This window comes from Vanellus vanellus (genome assembly GCF_965231255.1).
Source record: "Vanellus vanellus genome assembly, chromosome: 2".
Classification (NCBI taxonomy): Eukaryota; Metazoa; Chordata; class Aves; order Charadriiformes; family Charadriidae; genus Vanellus; species Vanellus vanellus.
This window is the reverse complement of record NC_138906.1, coordinates 159,404,715-159,423,749: the sequence shown is the minus strand read 5'-3', so window position 1 is coordinate 159,423,749 and position 19,035 is coordinate 159,404,715.

The window sequence follows — 19,035 nt, the reverse complement described above, 5'->3', positions numbered from 1 at the left end:
ACAGCAAACTGCAGCACATTAAGCAAAAATCAACAGGCTAAGTAAAAAGGGATTTTATAAAAAAAAAAAAAAAAAACAAAAACCAAAAAAAAACAACAAAAAAACACTTCCTTACAAATCTCCCTATATGATTAACAGACTACTGAGGAACCCTTAAGTTGAGCACCCTTGGGTCAACTCATTCTCATAAGCAAAAGCTTCCCACTTTCCCTATCAAAAATGATCTTCACTTCAAGAGATAATAGGCAACAGCCTGGCCTACAGGCAGCCACGTCCTGGTGGTGAAGCTAATTGATGTAAATGGCCCCAGGGTGTTTTGCAGAGGATCTCTGGAGGATCTTCACTGTCCTCATCATCCACACTGCAGCACAGCTTTGTTAAAGAAATAGAATACTTTCACAAGACTTTCCCTAGAAGGAGAGTCTAAACAAGGATGAGAAGTCAGCACCAAATTCTAGTACTCAATATTTGAAAGCTGAAGGTAGGTGGCATTTTTGTTAGTGTCATAAAGATTTCTGTCAAGCTCTAATAATAGGTTTTCCCACATAAAAGTGTAAATGATCCTGTGTCAAAGGTTATGTCTTCTCTTCAGAATTAACTCAGGTGAAGCTGTTGTCTCTTCCTCCTTCTGGTTCATAGAGAAAACCCAAATCTGGGGGCATGTTTTCCATTCAGAACAGGATTACCAGTTGAACTCAGGATCTGTTTTTACAAGGGCTGGCACCCTCAGTGCTGAAGATGCAGTCACAACATTTGCACGCTGAGTTCCCACAACACTCTGTGCCCAGAAAATCACTCCAATTTACATACGCTCATGTGGGTGGGTGTATGTCTATACTATCATCTCACCCCCGGTTTTGATTCACTGATCCTCCATACTGCATAAACACTAATTCACTCCCATGCTGTTTTTGGGAAGTACTAGGTAGCTCCTTTGAAACAAAAATCAGTGTTTTGCCTTAGATATTCTACTCTGGGAATATCTCCCAGCAGTAGTATGGACAAGAACGCACCAGGCTTGTTTTCTTCTGCTCTGCAGAGTTGTCCAGCATCTTCCCTGCAGGCTTTGCAAACTCAAGCACTCCAGTCTTGTCATGTCGTACATACAAGACCAAAAGTATAATCTCAGTTTCATTCCATGAAAACACCAAGCAGCAGGACTGCAGCACAGCTCACACTTTGAACTGAAAAGAATGGACCCAAAATGACAGCTATTTCTTAGGGGAAGAAGGACCTGCAGGAGACACAGGGCCAAGTGTGGTAAGGTGAAGAGAGAGCTACCCTGCTGTCAAGGAGATCAGCCTGTCTAGTGTGGATGCATTTATCAAGGTAGATGTCATCAGAGTGACACCATTTAATGCAAAACAAAGAATTATGGGATATTACTTTGATGGGTTCAGAGATGCACGTGGGTGGAAATAATGAGTATGGAATATGGTCACAGTTGGCTAACTTGAGTTTAGACCCACATGGAATCCAACCATATTTCTGCAACATAGGTCTTCCTGTGTGATTGTTAGTGGCCCTTTTAAAGGATTCAGTGGCCCCCAGATTGGAACTTTGTCATGAGTAAAATATGACAGGTTCCTTAGATAAAAATTTTGCTGAGGGAAAAGGCCATTGGTACCCCCTCATGAATGAGAGTTTTGTGACACTGTTCTTCATCTGTGATTTTTTTGTCTTGCGCATTATATAGACCATCAACTTTGCAGACAGCATCAGCCAGGGAGGTCTACTACATGGATAACTGACCCTAGTCTTGTTTTGAATGTGGATTTCCTTCCATGATGCTCTTATACTCAAGAAGGAGTATATACATCGTGGCTCAATTAACATTGCAAGATTAACCTTCATTTGAGACCTCCTACGTGCAGTGAAAACACAAACAGTAGCAGTTGTCAATCTACCATTTGAAAAATTACCTACCTGCTAGCCTGTGTCAGGGAGCATGCCACAGCTGGCTCCCATACCCAGGAGCTCCCCAGCTGGTGCTGACAACCTGATTCAAGAAGAACCATGAGATCCAAATCAGGTGAAAACATGATTAGTTGGTTGTGAGTCATAACAGAGAGCAAATGCTCTGCTGCAGTCTAAGATGAAGAGGTTGTAGTCACTGCCCTATCTTAAGAGTGTAGAGTAGTCTTGAGTATGTCTACAGAGGTGGGAAGGAGTGGAAGATCCTGTCTATGCTCACCCCAACTGAGGATTACGTAGGCAAAAGGTTTGAACCTTCAGTGCAAGCCAATTACAATGTGTGCATCTTTTCTGAGGACTTTCTCAGTGAGAATTTTATCTGTGGATAAAATTACACACTGGAGAGGTAAGATGGGAAAGTTTCTCAAGATTAGAGAAAAAGAACTCACTGTGCTTATATATATTTTATCTAAAACCCTTAGATCTGCACATTTGGCTTGGATGTCTCAGAAGGACGAGTATTTGCATGAGATTTCTTCTGATTTTTACTTCCAGAAAAGCCAGAAATAGTATAAGAATATCAAGAATTACCTCTTTACTTCTGCTTTGGGTTCCCTGTAGAAGGAGGAAGTACAGGTCTACCAACATACTTGGTGCAACAAAAGTTTTTCTGGGTCTTTTTCTCAAAGCATTTTCTCCAGCTTTAGTTGTGGAGAAGATTTAAACCCTGGAATGGAACAGCAAAGACTGCAGAAATGTTGGATAGCAGAGGAATAATTCAACTATCCCACCGTCATGCAGAGGGACCGTGATACTGATGGAAGATTCAAGACTTTTGTGTACTCTGGAGTCACTACATCGCAGTAGTGCACAGACCTGTTTACCGCATGGTGTATTATTTCTGCAGACAGAAGAGAAAGATGAAAAATCTCTCCCCGAGCCTGCCCAGAGCCTTGTTTCAAGACCAAAATGCTGACAGTTTTTAGATCTATGCCATCATCTTGTTTAAATAAAAGTTCTCCCAGACCACTTCAAGCGATTTGGAACAAAATATTGCTGTAATTGGCAGCTCTACACTTCCACTGTGCCTGACCCACCAACACGGTCCCTGACCAAACACACACACAAGAGGGGCTAGGCGGATTTCTTTAGGACAAAGAAACATTTACAGCTGCTTTCCTCAGTAGTGTGGCTCTGCTCTCTGATGTACATTGCATCTCTTTTTTTTTTTTTTTTTAGTTTCTTTTCACCATAAAAGCAGTTAAATCCGCATCAGGAACAGCATTACCGGAATGTGACTTTTTAGTATCAGAGGTATGGTGACATGGGTAGCTGGAAGTCTGCACTGCAAATAGGACGGGAGATAAGGAACTTCTTCACATCTGGGGTGGCCTGCATGTCTCCTTCACACTGGCAAAGTAAGCAAACGGCTTTGCTAAATGACAGCTGTTGGATTCAATGAACCATCAGCTCCATCCCTTTTCACATACTGTAAATATCCATATCAGAAAGCCCACAGCTAACCCGTATTGAGACCTTGGCAGATAAAAATCAAAGGAGAGATACTGAAGTCTGACGCCTTCATCCAAACCTGACTGAAGTCAATCTCCTAAATGATCTGGCATTTATAGCTATGCCTAAATTACCCTTTCATTCTTGGGAAAGATAGCAGGGGCAGAAACATCTCCAAAGCAGTTTTGAGATGCATTAGTATGATGCTGTACAAAATTGATGGTACCTTTCTCAGACTACGCCCACAGAATCCATAAGACAAGCGAGAGCCCACACATCTATTGGCAGCTGTAAAAATCCAGGCTTATTATAAAATAAATAAATAAAAATAAAATCCTCCCTAGTTAAACTGCCCCTTTCAAATTCACACTGGCAACAGAAACCTTATTACCACTCACGCACTAAGTCTGCTGATGCGAGCACTGCAGATCGTTTCTAACATGAGTTACCGCCCATTTTCAATGGCTTGCGTAATCAGTGGGTTTTCTAATTGCTTTGGGGATTAATAACACAATAGGAGGCCATTTCACATTGGCTGACAATTATTTTATCCAACTGTATAAAGAACAGGTGATAAATTAATAAATTATAATCAGTCAGTTATTAAAGCTTAATGGCAGATGGCTGTAACAAGAATAAAGAGAGCCTGAGCCTCACAAAATGGTATTTTGATAGTATTTTTCAATGTATTTTTAATGAGAGGCATATAAAATGCATAAAACTTATAAATCATTTATAGAAGAACAAACTACAGAGTTGAATGGTCCAGTTATAATGCTATCATTATATTATTAATGTCACAAGATTACACAGCAGCCTGCAAATCCGACTGGCAGCTTATTGTGTTAGGTGCTGTACAAACAGAGAGTGCTGCCCTGGCGCCGAGGAGCTGCACGGCCGCGGCTGGGTGCTGGGGGGCTGCACACTTGGAAGGTGACCTGCCAATGTCATGGGAAGATCCCAGGGCTGAAGCTCACTCATCAGCGCAAGTTCTGCACTGAAGTCCTTAGTGACTGTTGAACCCAGTCTAAGATTCCGAGATTTTAACCCAGACGTGCAAGTATTTCTCATACATTTTTGGTGTGCAGCGAGCCCTGTGCTGTGAGATCAGAAAACATGCAGGTGGGGGAATGGATGCGCAACACCTTCATTGTGTGTGTGTTTGTTTGTTTCTTTGTAGGTGTGTGGTTTCTCACAGCACAAATGCACGTGCACGTAGGTATTTACTGAACAGGGGTTTTTTTTGGTATAATAGTCTGAAAACGTGGTCAACCACATGAGTTTAGGAGGTCTACTGTTTTCCCGCCTCTTTTTGCTTCTTCTGAGGCACTGAGTAACCTACGCATGCATTTTATTCTGCATATTTGCATGAAATTCTGGCCCTTTTTAGGTCACTAGTAAAACTCTTTTTTGACTATAGTTGAGCCACAATTTCAAAGTTGGTCTTTATTTTCCAGGTTATAGGCCTACAGAGTACTATTTCTTCCCTTGTACTCCTACAGCACCCAGCCAAATAACACCTTGGAGCCCTAGTCCGATGCATATGCTAAGAACAGATAACAGCCTCTGAAGCCGTTTGCTGGTTAGTGACTGGCTCAGATTGACCTCAGTCAATTATGATTTAACGTTTTCCCCATGAGCAATTTGGTGCTAGAAGGACACTGCTTAGGGGACATTGATACGCATCTGTCAGTGCACACAAAAATTCAAGCTCTTCCATCTCAAAACTCACCTCCCCCCAAATTTGCCCTAATTCCCCCCTGCTGAAGTTTAGCCAGTGATTTAAGCAAAATGCATTTAGTATTCCAGTTCCCCAAAGCCAGATGCATCCCTCACAAAACAGTCATCACAGGTAATATCCTCACTGGCCATATTAAGCCAGATCAAGAACAGAATAACCTCTGGAAACTAAATTATGCTTCTTATCCAAGAGGTAAATGCTTTGGCACTGCAAGACTTTAAAAATGTGGTTGACAGCCAAGTAGTGATCCCCGAATGTATTCTGTCATGGTGACCGGCGCTGTCCCTTGGCTTCCCCCGGCTTCTCTCCCTCCCCTCTCTCACAAACATCCATGGCAGCTTACTCCTATCTTCATCCCACATCAGAGGCTCTGCAGGAGGTGGCTCTCTGTTTTCGGTGTTCGTACAGCCCTTAGAGTCATGGGGAGGCTGACTCCCATGGGGAGTCAAGGCTGGTCCTTGAAAAAGAGCCCTTCCCACAGCACAGATCAGAAACCAAGGACAAATACTTAGGAAATAGCTTGGAAGCGTCTCCCTTACACCGTGTTTGCTGTAACCAGCCTGCGGCTGAACACAGGAACACCGGTATGCACCTTTTGCAAGCAATGACACTCATGCTGGTTTTGCCTCAAGCAAGGGAAAAAAAGAGTAGCCCTTCTACACCCGTGCTGGAAGATGGTTTTAGGGAGTGGCAGAGTAGAGATAGAGTCTTAGGGGGCCTCGATGGGCAGCCCCCAGGGATGACGTGGACCCTGGCTGGGAGCAGACCCTGCAGGGATGAATGGAAGGAGTGATGTTTAAGGTGCATTTGACCCAGCCCTTGTCCATGAGTGACTTCCCTCTTTGGGGGCTATGATCCTTCTCATGACTGCTGTCTACTGTTTCACAGGCAGATTTTCACTGCAGTCCCCTCTCTCTGCCCATCCACCTCTAATTGTCCATCCTCTTTCATCTAAGCGAAGACTGATGTGTGCCTAGTCTCATGCCAAATTGCAAAGGGGCGTTGTTAACAGACACAATAGGTGAGACTTTCAAAGTTCTTAAAATATCATGGGTATTAAAAGAAACACAAGGATTTCCCCATTTCCTTCCCCTCTAACACCTGTTTTCCTTCTTCTAATAAAGGTCCCTTTGCTCTGCATGGAACAAAGCCTCCCCTGAGTCACAGGACTGTTTCTCAACCCCCTCGTGTGAGCTCTCAGGGTCCAGTAGTCTCTTGCAACCACAAGAAATATCTGGCTTTTCCAAGCAATCAACAAGGAAGGACTAGCTATGTAGAAAATGAAGTGGATTGATCTTTACCAAGCTCTGAAGAGTACAGTCGGGCCAAAAACATGCGGTTTCCCCAGCTCTGAAGGAATCTCAAGGTGATAGAGAGCTTATGAGGACAACGTCCTTCCTCCCAGCAGATGGGTATGCAATAGGGTTCCCAGGGATTAAAAGTGGACAGCACTGCGCTCAGCTGGTCCTGCAGCCCTTGGGATGGCCAGGCAGCCAGGTGAGCAGGAAAACTGGCCTCATGGCATCCCGAGGGTGAGAGGAGCTTGAACAACTTTGCCTCCGCATCCCCACCAACCTCAATCCCACCTCAACCTGCCTCTCCCTTCACCATGAGCTCCTGCTATCCGCTCCTGCTGCACTGAGCAGGTTCATTTGAAACTCCAGTCTTCCCTAGTAAAAATATGCATGATTTTCCTTTTTGAGACATTTTATCTCCCAAGGATAACCTGAAGCATTTTAAACTCTGTTTCTGCAAAGATCTGGGGAAACTGCATCTCCTACAACTCCCACATTAAAGCTGCCAATATACACAGAAACCCTCCATCCACCCCACCTCTTTCTTGATTCTACAGTCTTTGGCTTATTATCATGATGCTACATTTATCTGACCTTTATTGGATATGCCATCTGCTATGCTAGAAAGTTTTAAAAGCATTTAACTCTGTCTGTATCTAATTGCAATTTTCCTCATTGCCCTCCAAATTCAGCGCAATGTAATCTGGAAATGCTGTGGGTTTTGATTCAGCTGTATCACAAAAGCCAATTATATCAATAATAATTTTTTTTTTTTTTTAAAGAAAAGATTAAAGGCAAGAATGCGCCCAGGTTTTCAAGAACTAAGAAATAGTTCCACTCCCTGCAGGTTTAGCTACCGGTTAATTTCATATTGTATTTTTACCCACTCTGTAACATAGGTATCAACCCCAGGCTTTCCTAACTGGTTTATTCTCCTCCAGCCCACCGAGGTACACAATGCTCACAGTGAGTTGCCTTTTTTTTCGGTCTCCCTCAGAGGCAATATCCTCAAAGAATTCCAGGCAGTTAATGAGGCATGCCCTTCCCTTCCTGAAACCATATTAGATATCCTTAATTAGGCCATGCTTTTCTAACTGTTCCTCCCTTAGTATCTCAAAAGAGGAGCTGAAGACTTTCAACTGTGCAGTTCTGCAGCTTCCCGGTACATCCCCAGGCCCTTTATAAAAATAGAAAAAGAGATCACATTACCTCCCCCTCAACCCTAAGATATCTCTCCCCTGAAGGAAGCAAACTTGTAAAAATAGCAACTACGGCTTCTCCAGTTTCCCAACCAGAGCAATAGCAGCCTAAATAGATGTGTATTTTTCTTTCCTCAGCAAGGATGAGCCTCAGAAAGGTTGGAAATGTGTTTCAGATGAGCATGTAAAAGCAATGGAGCACATTCCCCTGCTCATCCTGAGCTCGTGTTTCTATTGTTTATTCTGTTCATCTGAAACTTTACAAGATAATTCTATGGTTTTCTAAGATAGACGTTTCTTCTGTTTTTCTTGGTTAGTACTCTCAGTGCTAACCAGAACCGAAACGTACCTCTTCAGATCATGCAAAACTTTGGTCTTGTATTGGAAATACCAGAAGCTTCTGGAATTTCTCCTTTTTATATTTCTAAAGATAGACCCAACACAGACAGTTGAAATTCTCTTGATGTGAAGAAGCTGGGTTTAGAATTGAGGTTTTCAAACCATAACTTAACTGATAAATTCTATCAAAACAAAACGATCACAGTTTACTCTCCCGATCCTCTCCTGGAATAAGCCCAAAACTGACCCTTCTCTACCTGCAGTTACAGTATTGTCCACTCCTTCCCCATCACTTTTGAAAAAATCTGATTTTCATGTTTAACCAACAGGGAAAACAATTTCCTATAAAGATCACTTTCTTGGCTTGCCCCATCACTACACATTTTAGTGATGAGTGGGAATCTTTTTCAACAAGCACCGTTATCTCCTCTTATTTTCTTGATGTAGCTAAATATGTATATTTTTCTTGTTTGGTGGGACTAAAGATGAAAGTAACATTAATTCCATACAGGCCAACCCAAAAGGGAGAAAAGACTGAAGTCCAACATCAGGCAACCATGGCAGATGTATGTGGGACCCAAGCTCAACCTCCCCTAAAGTGTGGAGCTATTTCCTCTGACTGCAAAAACTTGCAGTCTCCATAGCAGTTGCACAAATGAACATCTGGTGCCCAGAGAAGGCCACATGGATCCTTGGGACTGGAGATTAAGAGGTGTGAAAGTCAGCGCTAGCAGCTCAACCAAGATGCTGCAGATGGAGAAAGCTGACTTCAACACTGACACTGTGGTACTCGGAGAAGAGGTGGGAGCAGGACAGCTGCTTCAGGGGCAGGGTAGGGTTTCTGCCAAAATTAGCTTCCTGTTTACTGATGACTAGCATTGTTTTATGCAAATTACACCAATAGGGCTGAAAGAGTAACTTCTGTGACCAATATCTGTACCATAAATATTATGCCCCACAGGGCTCTAGGTTTTGCTGTTGCTCAGTAGATAGGTGACATTATCAACCTGGGGAACGTCTTGGATCTGTCTCAGCTCAGGGACTGTTTGATCTCAGGGACAGAATCTACTTCCAGTGCTCTGAAAATTTAAGAATTTATTTACTCTTTAAAAAGACCTTGAAAATACCCTTGATCTCGCTTAGCAGTGGTGATCGTCCTGCTTCAAGTGAGAAGTGAGATGGGAAATATCCAGAGGTTGCAGCCTTTCAGCATGTTTATGGACCTCTGAAGTACAAGTAGACACCTCACACCCCATAGAAATACTGAGTAATCTTAAAATATGTATATATAAAAAAATAGTTAGTAATTGACTATATAATGATGATCCACTGAAAAAGACATTATTGTGTCCTTTGAGAAATAACCAGTGCATCTGAACCTGCTGAATATATACCACAATTAAAGGCAGTTAAAAACATGCATGGCTATTTCTATGTGGGAGACATTCACATTTACCCTTATTTCTTACAAGCACTGCCATCAAAAATATCTTTCAATGATGTTTGCACATCAAGAATAATGCTTCCCCTCCCCCTTGTCATTTCTTCAGATCAGTGTGAGAGAAATTTAAAAAGTTTCTGTAAACAAAACGTATCTCTTATCTCCAACACGTTCGCTTCTTTGCTTCTTCTTTTGTTGAGGACAATGCTTGGCTTATCTTCTTATCTCTGTGGCTAATAACAATTTGTGCTTTGCTTTACAGAAACGAAGACAAGGCATCATGATGTAAAAACACAGCACAGTCAAAGCATTTCGTTTTTACCTCAAGGTAAATTCATAAAGGTCAACATCAAATGTGGGTATGAACCTGACCCTGGGTAAGTCAATCTTGTATTTAAGGTGAAGTGCCTTTTACGTGCATATACGCCGCGTGCCTGAGCAATGCTGGGAACCCACCTCTGCGGGACTGCCTGCTCTCCAGCTCGTTATTCAACCCAGTGAAATGCAACGCTTTGCAGAGGAATTTCCCTGGGTTTGCATGCAGAGAGAGCCCCCCTGCCAACACCTAGAGGTTTCCAGTAGGTCCGCACAGCCGAGGCTGATGCTTGACCCCCGCAGCTGTACCCCCACATCCCTCGCTAGGGTTTCGCCGCTGTTTCTGGATGGACGGGGTGTGCAGATAGCCTTCTCCTCACTGCTTGGGTTGGGCTGTGGTTTGGGGGGAGCTTTTTCGCTAGCATTTCCTGCGTTACGCTTTAACTCTTGCCATTGTTTGCTCTCCTTTCATTGCTGTGGAAGGACGTTTCTTTCACTTCGGCGCTCGGTCACATCAGAAGCACATTACGCTGTGGGAGGCGGTGGGAGGCGTGACTCATCCTCAGAGGTCACCCCGCTTTGCAGAGAGGGGGCATTATTGTCTCACCTTCCTTCTTGAATTCTGCGTCCCCACTGAGACGAGTAGTGCTGCCTGTCGGTCCCGCCTGCCCTCCCTCTCGCCTCTCTGCCACCGCTGCTTCTGCTCCTTGCTTTCCTCCTCCTGAGGAGAACATCGGAGGTCAAAGGGACCCTCAAGACCAAATTCAAAGCAGGGCTCACTTTGGTGCAGCGCTGGTGGGCTAGCTGGCCACCTACTACTTGCTACAGGCATGAAGCCTGATGGCCCTCCACATGCCATTCACATGCTAAGTCTAAGTATATGGAGCTCACTCATCTTCTCAATACCTGTGGATTTACCATCACAAGACTTCATAACATTAGGGAAAGGCTATTCCCCCTTTTTCACGGATGAAAACTTAAGAGTCCTAATTCAAACACCTTAAAATTTTTGGCTGCTGACTTTTTCTGTACCACTGTCACATGGGAAACTCCCGAAACGCACACTGCATCGACACTGTCTGAATATGGCCCTGGTCTGGTTTGCCAAATTGTAAATTAATTCATAGAAAAGCACAAATAGGAGTCAAGTCTCCACACCACTTCCTTCCCATCCCATCCCATTCTTCCTCATCACCTCAACTGTTAAAAATGTTGCAATAGCAGAAGTAGTGAAAATTAACCAATTTAGAGGAGTCACTGTGGCACGTAACAGGCACTCTGTGCTGGAGCCCTCCAAAGCCCGTACGCCACTCATTAAGTAGGAGTGAAGCTATTCCAGTGGTAAGCATTTATGAAAATCCTACCCTCAAAATCAAGTTGGAAAAAGCATTATGCTTCCTCCCTTCCTGCTGCACTCTGGAGATACAAATATCTCCTTTGATATGCCACAGGCATTTCCTTGGAAAAATTTGTGTGGGAGTGAGGAATTCCCAGGAATATTTCACTTCAGATCAAACATGTACAGGAATAAATAGTCTTCTAAAGGCAATTTACATCATGAAACTCACTTGAATTTCTAGAGCACAGAGACATCTGAGTATTGGATCAAATCTGGCTCTATTCCCTGACTATACTGCTGGTTCAGAAACTCAAACTAGTACCCTTAAAAAGTGTTTGTTTCAAAAACAAAAAAAAGATAAATCCTTTACATGCAACGTTATTAATATTATAATTAAAAGCTGATGCAGCATATTAAGAGCAAGATGCATCCTTCTAATAAATTACCCAACAGAAGTAATTCCATGGGAATCCAATTACAGTGTGTTGGAATTGAGGTTGGTGGTGAGGTGAAGGTTTCTCATTCTCATTGTTGTCAAGCCTTTTATGTTGTGAAGGCATCGGTATGAGAGGTCTAAACATGTAAAGACATCATGAGAGTTTAGACAGAGCTACTGTAAGGAGCTAAGGCTGTAGGATGCTTGTGCAACAGTCTGACTACAAGAGACGAGTCTATACAATTTGTCACGCCAGGGCTTACTGTGTCACTGCTGTTGTACAATTGTCCCTTGTACCTGTAGAAGACACCCTTCTAGGGGAGCAGCCACGCAAAACAAAACAGAAACTACACCAAAGCAGATAGCCTGCCCCCCAAAAAAAGGAGTGCTGGAGCCTGCAAAGGCAGGGGCTGAAGCTTGAAGTATGGCTGAGGGTCGCTCTTCCTCGTAGCAGAGCCCTTTTGCTCCTGCTGGGGCTCGGCTCTGGTTGGGGTCATGTTTCCTTTTGCAGCCTGAGCCTCACTTTTCTCAGGCTGTGATTGTTGAGACACAGAAAACAGCAAGAGCCGCTGAAACAAATGGCAACTGCCTCCCTTAGGAATTTGCAGCATCGTGCTTTATACAGATTTCCTAGCTTCATAGCCCCTATAAAGTCATTTCTTCAATAGAAGGAATCACAAAGGTGTAAAATCAGAGTAACAGATAATAAAAACAGGCTGTGTACCCTTACATTTTCTTATAAAATCATTTGCTCAACATAAGAAACTGGTCAAGTTTCCCTTTCTGTGGAGAAGGTTGAAATTCCCTCAAAATCACTAGGAATCCACATGCAGAAATAACACAATAAGATAATTCTGTAGATTAATTAAAAATAAACCTTCTGAATCTTGCCTGTTTTCTTTTTAACTGTAAAACTTTCCATAGAGATCATATCCAGTGACAGTAGAGCTAATCTTATGATGTTATTTTAATTATAAAAACAAAACAGCAACTGTTACCCTTTGTCTCCCTTGATATGAAATCCAAAGAGCAAAAGAAACAAGCCAGCGAAGTAACCCTTTTTCCTGTTTGGTGTTTGAAATGTCCTCCAGTTACACACAGGATGGCCAAAGGAGTTGCTTCTCATTTACACTTTTGCTCTTTGCAAACCATAAACTGCCCTTTAATTGATTCAAACGGTGGGTAGGGATTAGCAGAATCAAAGTCAAGATAGGAGGGGGAGATTCTTTTAAGACTTCCAGTGGCAAATACAGACAAGGGGGTAATGAAAACACAATTAAACTCTTTTGATGCAAAGGAAGTAAATGCTCATATTGCGACTTGCAACAGAATGAGTCAAGAAATTAAGGCAATCAAGCTATGTCATGTTTTAGCTCACAGTCACTGTGAAGTCTGGGGCTGTAAACTCTTTCCTTTCAGACAGGCAAACAGTGAGAGCTCTGTTCTGTTTTCAAGGGATGGATGCTATCACTTAGACAAGATCCTAACTCCCAGTGGGTGATAAAAGCTTATCAACCCCGTGAACAACACAGCCCAGTAACTGGTGGGTGCCTCTATCTCGCAGCTCCAGCTGCTGCCTTCCTCTGCCTTGAAGTAAGGGAAACATAAATAAAACAATCACCATATGGATATTGCATTATGTAAATGGCAGTGGTTGTAAGAAACGCAGTTTCATACAGTATTGGCAAAGGACTGAATTCATCACCAGCAGTTTGGGGCTGGTTGAGCAGAGAGAAACGTTTCTCAGGCATGTTCCTCCAGCAGCGAGGGACAGCTGAGCATTATCTTCAGGACACAGCCTTCCTGGCTAGCTGACACAGGGAGAGCGTTGGAAATTAATAGTTGGAGGATGAGGACAGACGAGTCAAACAAACTGCCTGAAATGAGCAAGACTTGGTACCAGCAGAACGTGCGGTGTCTTTCCTCTGGCTGCGCTTCCATGTAGCATCAGCTTCCAGTATGCTCGTGCAGCAAAGGGTGATTTGGGACAAAGAGCTTCAGGAAACACCATCCTGGGCCTGATGCTCTCTCCTAGTTAAAATCAGCAATAATAACAATGGAAGATGAAAGACAATAATGTGCTCTGACTCCTGAACTGCAACAGGAAGGAATTTTATATTGTGTTTTAGCATGATAAAAGGCCTTCCTCAGCCTTCCGCCATCTCAGCCTGTGTTGTGCTGGGGCTGAGTTGCTGCTCGTGTCCATTTCCAGCCAAAGTCTGTTATTCAGTTAAACCAATGCAAATCAGGATCAGCCCCAGATGAAGCTAATGAGGTTTCTCCTGACTTGTAGGGGTGTCCAAGACAGCAGATCTCTGCCCTCTGTGGTCAGTGTTTATTACTGTAAGCAGGGAGTTGCTCAGCTCTGGATGGGGAGCCAGGACCAGGCTGATTTACAAGTTAGTCACCAAAGTACGCCATGAGCAACCCCCTGAAGGACAGCCAAGGACAGAAATTTAGACCTTGTACAATTTTTAATGGTTTCAGAGCCAGCCTTGAATCATCGCTGACTGCCTAGAAGCAGCTCAGGGTTTAGGAATCCAACATGGGACTGAAGCTGAACTTTGGTGTCAAAATCCCAAATGGAGAGCAGCAGCCCCACACCCTCCTTTACTTAAGTTTCTTCGAAAGGTCTGTGGGCACACACGAGTTTGCTTTTCTGCGCACACCCAGCCCTGTCCCAGGCTTGACTCGTGCACCGCAGGGTCAGGGCTGTCCCCAGCCTGGGGCTGTGGTCCACGGGACAAGTTCAAATGGTACCCAACATGTTCTGAGAGGTAAACAGCTGAGCAATTTTAAATTCTATTCCGGAACCTAAAACCAGGGAATTGCAGAGTCCTGCGTCTGTTATTGGACCCGACCCTTCATCTCTGTGCCCGGCTCTCGGCACAGGTGTGATTTTCAGCCTTAAACAACTTGAGAGACTTCATTTAAATAAGCCGCCAGTCTGAGTTCCCTTTAATCTCTGAGATAGGGGATTTTTTTCTTGTATGTTCTGTGGTTGTAAGAATGAAAAATTAGTGGTCAGACCAGTAGTTTGCAGTTATATTGGCTGTTTCCTTTTCCAAAGATAATTCTTTTTTTTTTTTTTTTTACTCAATGAGTTGGTTTTCTTAATGACTTGCAGTAAGGGTTTTTTTTGTTGTTTTTTTTTTTAACTTTCATTGTTAATAATAACTCTGAAGTAGGCTTAAAGCAGCGTGCACACAGCTTTACAGAAGTATGAATGCTTTGCTGTGAACCCCATGCAAACAGATCACAGCCCTTAGGAGAGACACGCGAGTCTTAAAACTGACAGAGCAAAATGAGTAAACCCGCTTATACAAACCACCGCATAGTCTAAGAGACAACAATTACTCATTATCCTTTTATTATGCCTAAGCAGAAGAACCTTCTACAAAGCAAAAGGCTCATAAAAGCTCCTACCAGCTAGGAGTCTCTGAGAAAGCCATCCCCATCACTCAGTGCAGGAAGTTAATTCCACAGCCAAGGGAAATTATCTTCTGATAAAGTTAGGAAGTACACAGCAATAGCGGTAACCATTCAGGGTTTTTAGAAGCAAATAAATTACTGGGGTCCTTCTCATCTTGTACAAGCCAATGCTACTGAAAATAGCAATTTTGCCCATTATGAATGATTTATGAACACTGGCTTTCCTTTCTTCTCCAGCAAAGTCAGATACTAACGGACTTGAGATGAGAGGCAGCAGTAGGGCCTCAGCTATGAATGAGATCCTAATTCCCATTGTTCCTTGTAGCGGATATGTTGTCCTGAAGACTGGGCATAGGAGGAAAAGAAAAATCCTGTGATCCTCAGGTTACTCCTAGGACCAGCAAAACAATGATTCCTTTAATAAATCTACAGAAGATGTGGAACTTCACCTATCCAGGTCCTCTGGGCCTCAACACAATGTGTAGAGACAGGCATCTGAGGTCAATTTATTTAATTGTACTTGTCCAAGGACACTCAGGATGGGACTTCTATAAATGAAAAGATGAACACAGATAAACGTTTCACGCATGAAAGTGTTTTCTGATTGTCAGGACTGATTGTTCCAGTGTTCACAGTTTGTATTTTCAATATCCCCTTTTTGTGAACAGAAGACAGAAAGAACTTTTTGAGAAGAGATTGAATCTTTCTGGTCAACAAAGTCTGACTGGGTCTGCAAGTCTGCAGCTGACTGGAGATATGGGGTCACCTGATTATGCAAACAAGTCACTTTTCTCAATGTTATAACATCCTCCTCTGTCCCATGGATCACCTCTAGTTTCAACTCAATCAGACCAATATTTGCTTTGCCTCCAGTCCTTACACCTTGGAACATCACCCTGTCATTTAGATTACAAGTTGCAAGATCCATAGAGTCTGCATCATTTTCTGCAGCACCTCTAGGCCCTTTGAGGTGATGCCTACCCAGGGACTTAACAATTTAGCATTTGTCAGACACACCCGCAAAAAGAACCACCTTCTTCCTCCCCCTCCACAGGCCTTTTTTCTCTTGCCAACACTTGCACTTTCTCTTCCATAAGTAAAAACATGGTTCCTAGATTACTTACAAGATATGTCCAAGCTGCAGTCACTACTCATCGCACAGATACAGAGCTTGGAATTAATTTCAGGATTCGGACTGGCCTGAGCAGAGTAGATACCCGTGCAATTAGTACACAAAGATCCTTGTTGCAATGTCTGCGACGCTCAGAGTGTGTGAACTAGCCTTGCTCAAGCTAACTCGGAGATGCCAACACGGTAGAGCAGAGAAACAGAGTTTCCTGAAGCACACATACTAAATTCTGCCCTACTAGAGAGACCCGCGGGCTTGGGGTGCACTTGGGTCAGACACAATAAGCCCAGCAGATTTTCAGTCCTGATTTTTGCTGCACATGCAAGAGCACCATGGCCACCCAAAGTGTGGAGTTCACTAACGCGCCTGCTGGAAGGACCCCTAATTCCGTTCCTTGCTGTTTAGCATTAGTCCAAGTTTTGAAGCCTATAACAATTGCAGTGCTTCTGTGTGTATCTCACCAGCAAGGAGGATTTCCAGAAAACTTCACGAGCTGTCTGTCTTCATTATTGCCACAAGCTGCTGAGCATACAAAACACTGTAGTTACTGTTTCAGAGTCTGATAAGGGATCTCTTACTTTCATCCATTGGCAGAAGGATGAATTAAAACAACCAGTGAATTTCTTCCCATATATAGGTCTCAAGGCTGACTGAATATTTTTAGTTCTCTATATGATTAGGCCAGTGTATGAAACCTTGAGTGGCAAACAGCAGACGATTAGCGAACAATTATTCATTCTTTCCCCTAAAACCAAAACTAGAAGGCAAACAATGAGTTATCAGGTAGAGGATTTAAACCAAAAGGAAGAACCTTTTCACGCAATGCATACCTAAACAAATGGAACCCATTGCTACAGGATGTTGTAGGTGCCAGGAGTTTAGATTAATTAAAAAAAAGCAATTAAACAAATGTATTGAATGAAAATCCATTAGTGACTATGAAAAATAAATATACACCTCCTTTACCAGAAGTTGCTGGAAGGAGATGTTGGGGGAAGTGAAACTGGAGGCTTGACTCGTTTACATACATCGTCTTTAAACATCCACAGCAAATTAATGTCAGAGACAGAAATCCTGGGATAGCTGGATCTCGACTCTAGAGCTGCTTTTACAGTTCTGTGTTTAAAAGGCATTACCTTTCCTCAACTGCCGTCAATATTCATTTCTTCTTGGGTAATTCCATTGGCACATGTATTTAAAACAAGGAAGCTCCATGAAGTATTTACTAGGTAATGGTTTCCATTTGTTTCTTACGTGCTGTAACCTCCGTTGCTAGCAACATCCTCTTTGCCAGAAGTGGCTGCCATTTTTATTTAAATATTAATAGACCTTTTACAGAGCTATTGGGCACATCTATCCTCTACCATTTCTCATTTTTATATTTTCAAGTAACATAAATAGAAAGTTTGAAAGAAAGCATATGTTCATGCCTTGTGTGTCATGCCAATATCTGTGGAATGTACGTAATTATACTCAGTATTTCTGAGGGCCCTGGGTTTCATACTTCCATTGACATGATGAGACAGTTTCAGAGAAATTCAAACAATCAGCTTCATCAAACTCCCAAGGGACAGAGAGAGTTTGGGTTTCCTTTATGGTGTAACACACCTTACAAAAAAAATTTCCAAAAGGCATTCCCTCAATACATCTCTGCCTGTGTCCTTCTGCTGTTAAATGCTTTTTTCCACTACCTGAATAATACCAGCATATCAGCCTTGCTGTTTCTCTTAATTGGTCTCCTGCGAACACCTTATGATACCACTTTGTGTACAAGACCAACAGGCAACCCTTTCAAGGCAGCCTTGAGTGTTTTAGCATTTCTTGTTGCTTTGGGCCATTGCCCAAGGAGTAAAAGCTGCCCGTGACATGAAGCCTCTGCACTTGAAATCCCTCCTGAAAGCAGATCGTCTTTTACCTTTATTTTCCAAATCTGTTTCAGCAGCACCTGGGAGGGATGGGAAGATGCACTGGCAGAGAGAAATATGTGATAATTGTGGCCACAAACTCCCACCTGCCAGCCCCTGGTAAATATAAAGTTGCGCGTTCCATTTGGTACGTCCCCAGAAACACTGCTATTCATTTAGGCAACCCTGCTGGAAAAATCTCCTTCTGAGCTTTTCTTTTGTTCAAAAAGCAGTAGCAATTTGAGAGTAAGCATCAAATTCACAAGTCTACCAAGTATACGCACATACAGTTAAAGATAAGCTCACGAGAGGTGGTTAACTGCATAGATATAGAACGCAGCTGCTAATTGGCTGTCAGTGAAGGTGAATTTTGTCTTAAGGGAGAAAATATTAAGAACAAAAGATCCACACATTTTGGACTGAAGGCTTCAGCCTGCAGCTACATCCCTTTTCCGGACAGTGTAATCTTCCTGTGGGATATTCTCTCGAGAGCTGGGTACAAGTCAGCAGTGCCCAAAGTCACTGGGAGTGGCCCATAAATGCTGATTTAACTCTGGAGCTGGCTGTTCTGCACAGGTGCAAATTTTGCCCTTGGCAAATATAAGCAACGTGAGTGACACAGAAGCAATGACTTCCGCGACCTCTCTCAGATGATTTGCATCTGAAAAGAGACGTTTTTGGAAATAGAACGGTTTTGTCTCAATGTCTCCAAAATAAAATGATTTGACTCTTTGATTCAAATTGACTTTTAATTCTGAAACTTCTTTCAATGCTCAGCTATTAAAGTCCTGGGCTTTTTTAAAGGTTAGACTCCAGAAGGATTTTTTCTTTTGATTTTGACCCAACTCTGACTTAAGAGCAAATTGCCAGAAGGGGATCAATCAAACTGAGTTATTAACAGTTGTGTCAAAGTGAAACAAGGGTGAGCTTATCACCAAAGGTGTTGCCCACAAAATTTCCAGAGCTTTGCTCAAAACACAGGGTCATTTTTTCCCCTTTTTGGAGTTATTCTTTAAATGTGTGGACAGCAATACTGACA